This window comes from Colobus angolensis, unplaced genomic scaffold (assembly GCF_000951035.1).
Source record: "Colobus angolensis palliatus isolate OR3802 unplaced genomic scaffold, Cang.pa_1.0 Scaffold38, whole genome shotgun sequence".
Taxonomy (NCBI): Eukaryota; Metazoa; Chordata; class Mammalia; order Primates; family Cercopithecidae; genus Colobus; species Colobus angolensis.
Window position 1 is genome coordinate 6,772,667 of NW_012117154.1, and position 14,367 is coordinate 6,787,033.

Sequence of the window (14,367 nt, forward strand, 5' to 3'; positions counted from 1 at the left end):
AGAACGGCTCCGATGTGCTGAGGCTCCCTGTCCCCGCCCAAATCTCACCGCGAATTCTAATCCCCACGTGTTGAAGGAGGGAGGTGATTGGATCCTGGGGGCGGTTTCCTCCATGCGGTTCTCATGATAGCGAGCGAGTTCTCACGGGATCTGATGGTTTTATCAGGGGCTCTTCGCCCTTCGCTCGCTCCTGCCCTCTCTCTCCTGCCGCCACGTGAAGGTGCCTACTTCTCCTTCAGCCATGACTGTAAGTTTCCTGAGGCCTCCCCAGCCACGCAGAACTCTGAGTCAATGAAAACTTTCCTTTAGAAAGTACCCAGTCTCAAGGAAGTTTTTTTTTTTTTTTTAGACAGAGTCTTGCTCTGTCCCCTAGGCTGGAGTGCAGTGGTGTGATCTCGGCTCATGGCAACCTCTGCCTCCTGGGTTCAAGTGATTCTCGTGCCTCAGCCTCCCAAGTAGCTGGGATTGTAGGCACGCACCACCACTCCGAGCTAATTTTTGTATTTTTGGTAGAGACGGGGTTTCACCATGTTGGCCAGGATGGTCTCAAACTCCTGACCTCGTGATCCGCCCACCTCGGCCTCCCAAAGTGCTGGGATTACAGGCGTGAGCCACCGCGCCCGGCCAGAAGTTCTTTAGAGCAGTGGGAAAATGGATGAATCCAGGCTTGCATCAGTGTTCCGGGGCAGCCCAACAAAGTACCACAAAATGAGGGGCTTAAACAACAGACATGTGCTGTGTCATGGCTCTGGAGGCCAGAAGTCTGAATTCCAGGTGTGGGCGGGGCCACGCCCCCTGTGAGATTCTAGGAGAGTTCCCTTCCTCGCCTCTGCTGGCTGCTGGTGGGTGCTGGAAGCCTTGGAGCCCCTGCTCTGTGGCAGCCTCACTCCTACCTCTGCCTCCATGTTTACACGACCTCTCTGTGCGTGTGCGTCCAAATTTCTCTCTTCTTACAGGGTTGCCAGTCATTAGATGAGGACTACCTTCTCCAGTGTGACCCCATCTTAGCCTCATTACATCTTCAAAGACCCCACTCCCAAATAAGATCACATCCATAGGTCTTGAGGTTAGGACTTGAAGACATCGCTTTGGGGGACACAGTTCCACCCCATGCAGGTCCTTGGTGAGCTGGGTTGAACGGGCTGGTGGTGTGGACAGTTCCACCCAATAAGGGTCCTTGGTGAGCCAGATAGAATGAGCTGGTGGCGTGCCCAGTGGCTTCAGAGAGCTGCCATGCTGGTAGCTTTGTGGAAGTTTCGGGGCCGTGGTTCCTCTGAGACCATTTGTGTAGGTTCTCAGTAGGGGCTGGAAGAGGCTGTGGGCATTTGGGTTAGGGGTGACTGGGTGGAGGTGGCCGGTCTGCATGCCTGTCCAGCAAGGGGAGGATGTCCCATGGATCAGGGGCCAGAATGGAGCCAGCTGCCTCCCTCCGACTCCCAGAGCCACCCCAGGCCATGCGCGACCTTGAGCCCTCGGAGGTCCAGTTCCTCAGTCGCTCTTTCTTCAGCTTCTTCCTCTGCAGGCCATGGACTGTCCTGTCTCCAGCAGCTGTGGTGCTGTTTAGGTGAGTGGTCATTGCCTTCATCTCTATTTTATAGTTGGGGAAACTGAGGCTCAGAGGAATGAAAAGCCTGGGTAAGAGAACAGAAAGAGCAGAGCATGGGCGGTTGACAGGGAGTCACTGTCCCTGACAGTCTCACGGTGGGACCTTGGTCACGTGTAATCTGGGGCTCTCGCCTCCTCCCAGCTCTGAGGTTCTCTGCATGAACTCCAAGGAAACAGCCTGTTCTGGGATGAGGAGCTGGTGGACTTCCACGTTAGAAACACAAAGATACTATGAACTTGGAGTTCCAGAAGCCCCTGGGGTGTCCGCTAGGTGTGAGGTGCTCATGGCCCTGGTCAAACAACCCCTACGGGGGGGTAGAGGGGGTGGCAGGTGGGAAAAAACAGATTGACACTCCCAGATTGCACTCCAGATGATGGTCTGCTGGTGTCCTCCTGGCTAGAACTTTCTCTTCCTTTCTGTCCAGGTCTCCTGGAGCAAGGAAATCAAAAAACACCCATTTGTGCACACGTGGATTTCCTGAACGCGTCTGTGCGCCAGTCCCTGGGCTTTTTTTTTCTTTCTAATAGAGAAGCAACACTTTGGATAAACCCACAAAAGAGTAGTAGATCATCTCATTGGGTTCTGTGTGCAGTTGAGATGAGATCGCGCCACTGCACTCCAGTCTGGGTGACAGAGGGAGACTCCTTCTCAAAAAAAAAAACAAAAAAACAAAAAAATCTAACCATCAACACCTGGACCTGCCTCCCTCCTTCTAGGAGCTGAGTAAGACTGCACCTCCGGCACAGGGTACAAACGGGCCCAAGCAGCCACCTCATCAGGGGCCCGGGACATCGCCACGTGTGCCTGTTACAAACAACATCGCACACGTCTCTAGAGCATTTCCCTAAGTCAGGTCCCCAGAAGTGAAATTCCTGAATCAAATAATCCAACATCAGTCGCAGAGAGAACTCCAGCTCCTTCCTCACCTCCCTGTGAATTTGTAAAAGCAGATATGAAATGAACACGTAGAACACTCACATCCTCTCGTCATTCCCCTGGGGAAAATGTACAAGTAAATTTCCCTACATGCAGTTAGAGAAGCACGAAACTTCACACACAGAGGTGGGCCTAATGGGAGTGATTCGGCCCTGGGGTGACTCGGTGAGAGGCGGGGCCCTCATGAAAGGATGAGTGCTATAATCGTGAGAGTAGGTTTGTTATCATGAAGCTGGGTTCCTTACGAAAGGGTGCATCCTGTCCCCCCTCTCTCTTGCCCTCTCTTTGCTCTTCCACCTTCTGCTACGGCATGACACAGCAGGAAGGCCCACCTGCCAACTTCTCAGCCTCCAGAACTGGGAGGAAATACAGTTCTGTTCTTTCTAAAGTGTGTAGTCTGTGGTATTCTGTTATAGCAGCACAAAATGGATTAGGACAGCAGGTTTTCGGTACAGACCTCAAGGAAATTAGTGCACCAGCCATGCAGAGAACTGCAGCAAGAGCTCTCTGCAGTGGGAACAGGCCTTGCAAAGGCCCTGAGGTAGGAGGGCACATGCGCCTCAGAGAACCCCAAGCGGCCAGCATGGCCGGAGCATTGGGAACAAGGGGAGGCTGGGGCTGGGTCTGTGAGGCACTGCGGATCACCGTAAAGAATTTGGCTTTTCCCCTGGGTAAGAAGGGAAATCAGGCAAAATGCGGAGCCCAGGAGGGGCCCGAGGCAATCCTGGTTTTAGGGATTGCCCCAGCTGCTGGATGGAGAATAGACTTGGAGGCAAAGCCATACATAGGAACCCAGGGAGGCAGAACGGCAACCATCCAGCCAGGGGACAGTGGTGTCGTGGAGCAAGCTGGTGGGGTGGTGAGGAATGGGTAAAGTCTGGACAGTTTTTGCAGGTGGAGGTGACAGAATTAGCTGATAAATCAGGGATGGGGTATGTCTCAGTCTGCTTGGGCTGCCATACAGAATACCACAGACTGAGTGATTTAAATAACAGAAATGTATTATCTCAGTTCTGGAGGCTGAAAGTCTGAGATGAAAGTGTCAGAAGGGCTGGCTCTTCCTGAGTCCTCTCTCCGTGGTTTGCGGACAGCCGCCTTCTCCCTGTGTCCTCACAGGGCCTTTCCTCTGGGCACACATCCCTGGTGTCTCTCTCTCTTTTCTTATAAGGACACCAGTCCTACTGGATTAGGGCTCCCTGCTTATGACCTAATGTAATGTTGATTACCTCCTCTTATCTCCAAATACAGTCACCCTGGGGTTAGGGCTGTGGTGGTTCATGCCTGTAATCCCAGCTGCTAGGGAGCCCCAGGCACGAGGATCACTTTAGCCCAGGAGTTCAAGTCCAGCCTGGGCAACATAGCGAGAGGCCGTTTCTTAAAAAAAAAAAAGAAAAAAAAAAGGAAGTCTTGCTCTGTTGCCCAGGCTGGAGTGCAGTGGCTCAATCTCGGCTCACTGCAACTTCTGCCTCCTGGGTTCAAGTGATCCTCTTGCCTCAGCCTCCTGAGTAGCTCGGATTACAGGTGCTGCCACCACACCTGGCTAATTTTTGTGTTTTTAGTAGAGACAGGGTTTTGCCATGTTGGCCAGGCTGGTCTCAAACTCCTGACCTCATGTGATCCACCCGCCTCGGCCTTCCAAAGTGCTGGGATTACAAGCGTAAGCCACTGCGCCCGGCCAAGAATGAAGTTCTGATAGCTGGGATAAGAAAGGCTGCGGGGCCCGGGCGCGGTGGCTCAAGCCTGTAATCCCAGCACTTTGGGAGGCCGAGACGGGAGGATCACGAGGTCAGGAGATCGAGACCATCCTGGCTAACACGGTGAAACCCCGTCTCTACTAAAAAATACAAAAAACTAGCCGGGCGAGTTGGTGGCGCCTGTAGTCCCAGCTACTCGGGAGGCTGAGGCAGGAGAATGGCGTAAACCCGGGAGGCGGAGCTTGCAGTGAGCCGGGATCCGGCCACTGCACTCCATCCCGGGCGATAGAGCGAGACTCCGTCTCAAAAAAAAAAAAAAAAAGAAAGAAAGGCTGCGGGAAGAGCCGATTTCAGACACGCTGGGTCTCAGACACTGCATCTGGCACTGTTCTGCATCCAAGGGGAGCCGTGGAGAAGCCAGGTGGGTGCGTAGGGTGGAGCCAGCGCACAGGAAATAGGACGTGATGAGGTCAACCGGCTGGTCCAAGTGTGGACGGAAGTAGAAGATGCAAGCACCAAGCCCCGGGGCCCCCAGCATTGGTGGGGAGGAGCCGGTGGAGGAGCTCGCAGTGCGGGAGAAGCAGGGGGCCGCGCATCCGGGAGGCCAGGTGGAGCCAGTGGGCTCAGAAGGGGCGTGGCCTGCTGACAGCCGCCCAGGAGGCCGGGGGAGGCCTGGAGCCGAGGGCCGCACTTGGCAATGTGGAGAGGCGTTTTTGGTGGAGTCATGGGGCTTGATTGGTGAGAACAGGAGGGGAAATTGCAGATGGGCCTGGGCCCCCCGGCTCCTGCATACTCAAGGACCAGGGCTGACTCATCGTTCACCGTGTGTGACCAGGGCCCCATGTGGTCGGCTGTCACTCGGTATCCAGTTACCCTGGGCAGACCACCGGCGGCACCCCCCAGCCAGAGGCCACAGGAACACACACCCCTGCAGGCGACCGGGCCGGACTGCTCGCCCCGTGGGGAACTGAGGGCGTTTCAGTAACAGGGTGCTATGGGACACGGGTTGGGTGGCTTGGAAAAGGCCTAAGGTGGGGTTTGTTTTAGATTGGGGTGATGAGGGCGCAGGGGCCCGGTAGGATTCTCTAACAGGTCAGCAGCCACTCATTTAGCAAGAGGAGGGGCGTCCAGCGTTTCGTGGGCCGTGCGGTGACCTTGCTTTTGTGCTTAGACACGATTACGGGTGGCCTTGCTTCGTCTCCTTCTGCCATGGTCTCGTGGCCCCTGTCTCAGCTGGCGTTCCAGGAGGTTGTTTACGTCCAGGAGGAAAGCAGAAGCCTGGTGCTGAGCATCTGGGTGGTTCTGGACGCCAGGGCCGTGCTGTGTTCCTTCTCACCACACATGAGTTTCTGGACAGTTTTCCCAGCTAGTGCAGACCCACACTGACTGAGAACCGAAATCTTTGCACGTGAAAAAATTAACTCCCGTGGCCGGATGTGGCGGCTCACATCTGTAGTCTCAGCACTTTGGGAGGCCAACGCAGGAAGATCGTTTGAGGCCAGGAGTTCGAGGCCAGCCTGGGCAACATAGGGATACCCTGTCTGTATAAAAATAACAAATAAAAAGAAAAACAAATAATAACACCCGTGGTGCAGCCATTTCTTGGGGGGTTATGGTAATTTTAGTAGCAATCATCTAAGAAGAGGTTTTCTTTCCTCAGCCCTAATGCACTCTCTTTCCTCAAGGCTCTGAGAGCAGCAGGAAGGTTCACCTTCCTGGTTTAGTGATGAATTAACCTTCCTGGGTTCACCCCCGGTGCGACGGTTACCGCCATGCATCAACTTGGCTGGGCCACAACGCCCGGTTTGGTCAAATGCCCATCTAGATGTTGCGGTGGACAGCTGTGTAAATGTGATTTGTATTGAAGTCAGTAGACTCTGATTAAAGCCGCTGACCTTCCGTCGTGTGGGTGGGTCTTGCCCGGTCAGCCAGAGGCTTTAAGATCAAAGACTAAGGTTTCCTGAAGAAGAAGGAATTCCATCTCCCTCAAGATTGCAATACAGAAACCCTGCCTGCCTCTCCAGCATGCTGCCCTGCAGAACTTGGACTCGAGACCTCAGTCAGCTCTTGCCTGAGTCTCCAGCCTGCTGCCTGCCCTGCAGATTTTGGAAGTAACAGCCTCCACCAATTTCTTCAAATAAATCTCTTTCCCTCTATCCATCCGTTCATCCTTCTGTCCACCTATGCTATGGGCTCTGTCCTGTGGGTTCTGTTCCTCTGGGAACCCTGACAGATGCCCCTGGTTTGGTAGGTGTCATGGTCTCTGGCACTGGCGCTAGAGCCTGTTGCTGCCCTGGCCAGAACCCTGCAGCTGCCTCTGAACCCATGGAAGCTAAGGGGTCCATCTCCGAGGGGCCGCACTACCTGCCTCCCTGCTCTTGGGGTTTTGATCCATTCAGCCCATGTGAGAGCCAGGAGTGCCACAGTTGACATCCTCAGTGAGATCGGCCCCAGTGGCCTGCACCAGCAACCCTCTCATGGAGGGGCCTTTGGTAGCTTTGCTCCTTACCCTGCCTCCCGCCCCCTCACTCACTCCTGCTTCCCAGGTCACCTTCCAAAGGCTCCACACCTGCCTTCTCCTCTCGATCCCCACCTTTGGGGGAGCTAACACCCCCGGCAGCCCACCTCCCTGCTTTCCCTCAGAAGCACCGCTCTCCGCTCTCCAGGTGTCCACAGGCAGTGGGGGGTTGCGGGGGCCTCCTTAGCGCCTTCGCCTTGACCAGGCACATGGAGTCATGGAGCCAGAGCCTGGCTCTGAGAGCACCTGCTTCTGATCGCAGGCCGGGCCACCGTGTCATTGCCCCTTGAGGCAGGACGGAACCGCCGGGAGCGGGGGTAAGGCGGGCCATCCTGCTCGGGAACCAAAGGTAAACCGGCCTTGTCCTCACGCCCAGAGCGGTGTCCGGCCTCCTCGGCGAGCCTGGGTTGATTCCTGGAGACACCATCCACGCGTCATCTGTCACTAAGCACCCACCGTGTCCCACACCCTCAGCCATGTCGCCTGTCACTGGCGGCTTGAGCGTTCCCTTCCAGAGGGCCTGAAAAATAATTGTCCGCTGAGAGGTCTTTGAAGGGGAAGCGACTGCCCGGGGTGGGCTGGGACCGCAGATCGGATCTTGAGGACTGGCAGCACAGCCGTGTCTTGTGCAGAAAAGCAAAGGGAGATGTTCCACGCTCAGACCACATGAGGAGGGCAGCATTGTGGCGGGCTTAGCCCGGGCTCTGTCTCTGGAAGCTTCCAGGAGCTTCCTGTAACTTTCCGGACGGTGCCGAAGTTGCTTCCCCGGCACCCGGGTCGCTGTCGTTCTGACTGCAGAGGGTTTCTGTGGGGAGTCCGGGGTCCACTCAGGTGAAGCACTCAGGACACCCCTGGTGCGGTGACAGCAGCAGCGTCACTGTCACGGGTGATGTGTCAACAGCTCCTCTCCCTCCTCCAGCACTTGCCTAGGAACTGTTCATTTCTCTGAATGCAGCGAATGCCCAGGGCTTGAGCCCCCGTTGCCTGCCTCCAATCATTCCTGGGTCAGGTGGGCTAAGAACACACACACAGTGAGTGTTCAATCTTGCCGGGTGACTGACTGCAGAAGGCTCTGGGCAGCTTCACTCCGGATGTCTGAAAACCCCTCACTGGGCTGTGCGGCGGCTCCTGCAGGGCCAGCCCCGGCTCCCTCCAGGGCACTGCGGGAAGAGCCCCAGCTCTCTGGCTAAACCTGTGGGATGTGGCCTCGGCAAGAAAGGGAAACACCCATCTTCACACTGACACCGAGTGAAGAAAAGGTAAAACCCATAGCAAAGGAACCACGTTAGAGTTACAAACGTTAACAGCGGAATAAATCCAGAGGAAAGAACAAAAGAAAGATTCGAAACCAGCCTGGCCAACATGGTGAAACCCTGTCTCTACTAAAAATACAAAAATTAGCCAGGTGTGGTGGCGAGCACCTGTAATCCCAGCTACTCAGGAGGCTGAGGCAGGAGAATTGCTGGAACCCGGGAGGCGGAGGTTGCAGTGAGCCGAGATTGTACCACTGCACTCCAGCCTGGGTGACAGAGGGAGACTCCATGTCAAAAAAAAAAGAAGATATGAGCAGAAATGAATGAATGAAAGAACGACATACTGTAGAGAGGATCAATGAAGCCAAAATCTAATACATTTGATAAACCGCCCCAATTAATCAAGAAAAAGGTGGAGATAAATAAACAAGAAGAGGGATGAGAAAAAGAACAAACTGCCCACCACGATCACGAGGCCGGAGGAGATCACCAAGGGATCCAGGCACCCCGGGGGATGCTGCATGCCCGTGGGTGTGATGCCTACACGAAGGAGGATTTTCCAAAAACCAGAAGTCCTATAGCCATTAAAAAACAGAATCAGTAGGAAATAAAAAGCCCCAAATAGAAAATAACATTCCCAGATGTTAACTGGTTTTACCAACAAGTAAGAACAGTTTCAATTTTACAGAAACTCTTCCAAAGAAAAGAAAACTAGAAAACATGCTTCCCTCTCCTCCCATTTTGTTGGTTTATTTTAATTTGAGACAGGGTCTGGTTCTGTTGCCCAGGCTGGAGTGCAGTGGTGCAATCTCTGCTCACTGTAACCTCTGCCTCCTGGGCTCAAGTCATCATCCCACCTTAGCCTCCTGAGTAGCTGGGATTACAGGTGCGTGCCATCACATCCATTTAATTTTTTGTATTTTTTGTAAAGGTGGGGTTTCGCCATGTTGCCCAGGCTGGTCTCAAACTCCTGTGCTCAAGCCACCCACCCTCCTCAGCCTCCCAAAGCGCTGGGATGACAGGGGTGAGCCACTGCGCCCAGCCCACCCCCTGTTTTACAAGGCGGTTATAACCTCGGTATCAAAACCAGATAAGGACAATACAAGAGAGATTTACAGGCCAGCTGCATTCAGAGCATAGGTGGAAAATCCTAAACGTAACAGAGCTGAACCCAGTATCCCATCTAACGCTCCTGGGGTGTCCCCACCCATCCTGGTGGGAGCCTCAGGCTGAGCTGCCCTGATCCCAAGGACTCTGCCACATGGTTCCCTGAAGGGGCCAGAAAGACACATCAGAAAGTTGGGGACGGGGTGAGGGAGGCCATCATCCTTTGGAGCAGATTTGGCCACCTGGAGATGAGAAGAGCCAGTTCTGCAAAGTACCCTCCCTCCCTTCTTCACCTCCCTTTCACTTCCCTGGGGTTGTACCTCCCAAAAAAGCATCCACACCCAGATGTCTCCCCAGGCTCCCTCTTCTTGGAAACCTGAGCTAAGACGGTAACTAAGCTGGGCTGGTTACAGTCATGTGAGATTGGTTTAGCATTAGACAACTGATTCATACAGTTCTTTGTATTAACATATTAAAAGAGAAGAAGATGTATGACCTTTTCAGTAACGCAGAAGCAATTTCAGAGAAAACGATATCTACGTAACAACCAGAGCAGCGAGCACATTCCTTTTGGGTCGTGATTCAAACACATCAACTGTAAAAGAACGTGTTTGAGACAATCAGGGTTATCTGACGAGGGACTAGGTTTTAGATGACATCAAGAAATTGTCAGGAATCCTGTCAAACATGAGAGGGAATTTGCGCTTATATAAAGAAATGTTAGATTTGTAAGAGAGGTACCTGATGTGCGCGGGGGTGAAATGACGTGGCATCTGTGCTTTGCTTTAAAATACTCCAGTAAAGAAAAAACCAAGAGAAGCGGGAAGCGGGGGCAAAATCCTCCTAATTGTTGGATCTGGCTGATGAGTATGTGAAGGGCTCATTGTTCCATGGTCTCTACTTTTGAGACTGTGTAAAAATTTTCGTGATAAAAATAAACTCAATGAAGTAGCATTTGCCGCCACCGTAAAAGTGACACCCAGTGATGGGCACATTAAGTGCTGGCTGGCAGGGGGAGGGCGAGGCATCCCTGGCTCTGTCCCCGTCACCCATGACCTGCACGTTCTGGCAGTGGTGAGCGCCCAGTGTGTGCTGTGGGACAGAATTCTCTCTCAACCCCCCAGAGAGGATCCTCTCCCCAGCCTAACTCCAGCCTGGGAGGGCCTTGGGGGTCTATGGCACACTCTGCCTGCCGGCTTTGTTCTGCAAGGGGCTGGCGGGGCATGACCGGCCCCACGTTCCACTCTGAGGACAGCTCGGGGGTCTGCGGGGGACCATCCTGTCTAACCTGCTGACCTCGAGGAGAAGCAGGGCGAGGGCTTAGCGCAGGCACATTCCCTGCTGAGCCGCAACAATGCCGCATCCGCCCTACACAGGCGGATTTGTGTGTGAGCCCCGCGGGGCCCTGGAGTGGAAAATTGCAGCGCTGGCCTTTGTGGGGCAGACTGCTGGCGTTATGGGAATCCTTTAGATGAAGTGAATGTTGCCTTTGTGTGAGGGGCTGGCATTGAGCTTGGGTGCAGCGGAGCGGCAAATCGCTGAGGACAGGCTTAAGCTGGGCCGCGGAAACAATGCGGGGAGCGGAGGAGCCATTGCAGAGGCCTGGAAAAACCTCCCGACAGGTCTCGATCTGCAGAGGTATTCGAGAAAAATGATCTCCGAGACAGTGGCTTACACGCCCCCAGGCACACACACCACGGACACACACCACATGCATCACACACACACCCCACACCACATATGCAACACACACATCACACACACCACACAGACACACACCACAGATAAACCACACACACACCATACACACCCCACACACATCACACACCAGATACACGACACACATCACACACACCACAGATATACCACCCATACCCCACACACACCCCACACCACATATACAGTACACACATCACACACACCACACACACACCACAGATAAACCACACACACACCACACACACCCCACACCACATATGCAACACACATCACACACACCACACAGATATACACCACAGATAAACCACATACACACCACACACACCCCACACACATCACACCAGATACACAACACACACGTCACTCACACACACTACACAGACACACGTCACAGATAAACCACACAAACACCACACTGCACATACATCATATACCACACACACATCACAGACACACATCACACACATCACACACCACACTCATCACAGAAACATCACACACCACACATATACCACACACACATTCTACACACCCCACACATCACATAAACACCACACACACACCACTCACATCACACGTCATATATACACCACACACCACACACACACCCCACACACCACATACCACACACACCACACACACCACATACCACACACACACACACACACACACACACCCCACACACCACACACACACCCCACACATCACATAAACACCACACACACCACATACCACACACATCACACACACACACACCCCACACACCACACATATCAAATACACACCACACCCCTGCACATGCTCCCAGACCGGTTGGAGCCCTGCCCTCGCACCCCAACTCCCACACATCTGCCCCTCTGTTCCCTTGGCCTCTGGCCCCTTCTCTACCCTCAGGAGCCCTGTGCAGCCCACACTGAGTCCTGCCCAGCCCCTGGGCCGGGAGAGACGGTCCCCCTGCCATCCCCAGCGCTGCCCACCCTGCAGAGCGTCCTCAGGTAGCCAGACTCCACACCTGTGACAGGCCTGAGGCCCCGGCTGCAGGTCCCACTCGGCTGCAGTTCCTGCCGAGGCAGCCAATGGCCTTGAGGCCTCTCCCAGGTGGGACAGCCCCCGCGAGGACTGGTGGGCACAGGGGCCAGCCCTGCCCATCGCCTTGCTCAGCTGTGGGAGGCATGTGGCTTTTCTTTCTCTGATCTTTAGGAAAGTCTTACTTTTTCTTCCCCAGAGGGTGAGAGTCGGGCCTGTGCTGGCACTGCGCCGAGCCAGGCATGCTGGGTTGGTGCCTCCCTTGCTGGGGTACAGATGGCCTAGATGGGGTCCGTGTGGAGGCTACGTCCCTCCGACCCTGCCGCCTGCGCAATCCCTGCATCTGTGTGGGGGGACCCAGCAGCAGTGGGCCTGGGTGGGGCTGGGACCGAGGGTCAGGCCGGATGGAGCTGCTTGGTGGCACTCGGCCCGCATTCTCCCTGCGGCCACTGAGACCCCAGGTGGGCACTGGCACCTTGGACAATGCCCGAGTCCCCTCACAGTCCCTTCAGTCACCCCCCACTCTCAGCCTTCTCTGGAAACTGCAGTGACCCCCTCCCACAGCCCCTCAACCCAAGTGGGTCCTTTGGGGCCCACTGGGCGCTCTGGCTGGGCCTACCCTGGGCTGGTCACGCTCGCCAGGGTCTCGGTCCAGGGCACAGGCAGGGGTGACGGTGACTCTCCAGGAGGCCAGGAAAACCAAGAGACATCCAGTGAGGAAGGGCTGCCCGTGCTTAAGGACGTCCAGTGAGGAAGGGCTGCCTGTGCCCAGGGTGACCGTGTCTGCACAGACCCCAGTGTGCCTGCGGGGCTGAGCTGTTTGCCTGCCCCCATGACCTCCCCAGGTGGGAGGCTGCAGGACCAGCCTTGTTCTTGCCCTTCCCAGCCCTGGCCTGGGAGGCAGGCACTTGACTCGCGGCCCTTGGCTTCCGTGCCAGGCTGCCTGGAGAGGTCAGCATCTTCTGGGAGGGGGCCTTGGGGCCTACTGGGCAGACTTCTCTCTCCAAGATTCTTCCCGTCCCCAGGCGGACCTTCCCCTGACCCAGCTCACACCAGCCTGGGGCCTGTGTGCTGGGGTCGGGCTCCAGCAGGCTGTCCCAGGCGGGCCCCAGGGAGCCCTGTGTCACTGGGCAGTGGTGTGGGAGGCACAGGAAGAAGCTCACCTCACTCTTCAGACCTCCTGGCGGGGACCCTTGTTTCCTATATCCTCTCTACCTTGGGGTCCCAGCGTTGCTGGTGACAAGCCGGCTGCAGGTTTTGGCTCAGAGGCAGACTGAGGGCAGAGCCAAAGGGCTCCAGGCCTCCCCAAACAGCCTCGGTTGGCTCACACTTGGGGAGCTGCCAGAGGCCGCTGGGCGCCAGCAGGGAGCTCGAGGAGCCCCAGGCCGGTGGTGCCCCAGGGTATTTGACACCAGAGTGAGTCACGGTTTTGAATATTCCATCCTCCATACTGAAAAATTATTTTCAGGATAGTTGTGTAATAATCATGGATAATCATGATTTTCTTGATTCATTCTTTAAAGCAATTAACAGAAAAAAGAATGCATTTCAATGTTAAAGATATTCAAATGCAGCGAATTCTTTCATGCATGAGCGAACATCTCAACTTCAGCACCACACCTCCGTTTGTGCGCCGGTTTCACAGTCTTACATTTGAAACACAGAATGAAAACACCAAGAGGTCATGCAGAATGACAGAACTGAAATAATTCCAGCTCGGTTTCTTTGTGAGTGCTGTTGTTGTTGCTTTTTTTTTTTTTTTTTTTGAGATGGGGTCTCGCACTGCTGCCCGGGCTGGAGTGCAGTGGCACGATCTCAGCTCACTGCAAGCTCCGCCTCCCCGGTTTATGCCATTCTCCTGCCTCAGCCTCCCGAGTAGCTGGGACTATAGGCTCCCACCACCGCGCCCAGCTAAGTTTTTGTATTTTTTTAGTAGAGACGGAGTTTCACCATGTTAGCCAGAATGGTCTCAATCTCCTGACCTCTGCCCGCCTCAGCCTCCCAAAGTGCTGGGATTACAGGCGTGAGCCACCGCGCCCAGCTATGAGTGCTGTTGTTGTTATGTGAAATTTCTCATTTAAGCAGAGAAATATGTTGAACCACGGGGCTGGAGATAAACACCCCTCCCCCAGTGCACCTGCACCCGGCCTTCAAAGCTGCTCCAAGCAAATGCAGGTGGCTGTGTCTGCAGTGTTGGGAGCGGCCCCCTGCCTGGCAGTTCACTGGACAATTTCCACTCAGCAAATGTTTACAAAAGGACAGGAAATAAAACTGTGCTAATGTGAAGATTACAGAAATATAGTCTCTCCCCATGACTCATGCGTTCCAGATCTGGGAATTCCCTGTGATGTCAGTGTGCCAGGGACCACAGACCGGGTGGCTTAAACAACGGACATTTGTTGCCTCACAGACTTGGAGCCTGAGAGTCCAAGATCACGGGGTCCGGCGGGGCCGGCTCCTTCCTCTGCTTGCAGACGGGCCTCTTCTTGCTGTGCCCTCTGTGTACCT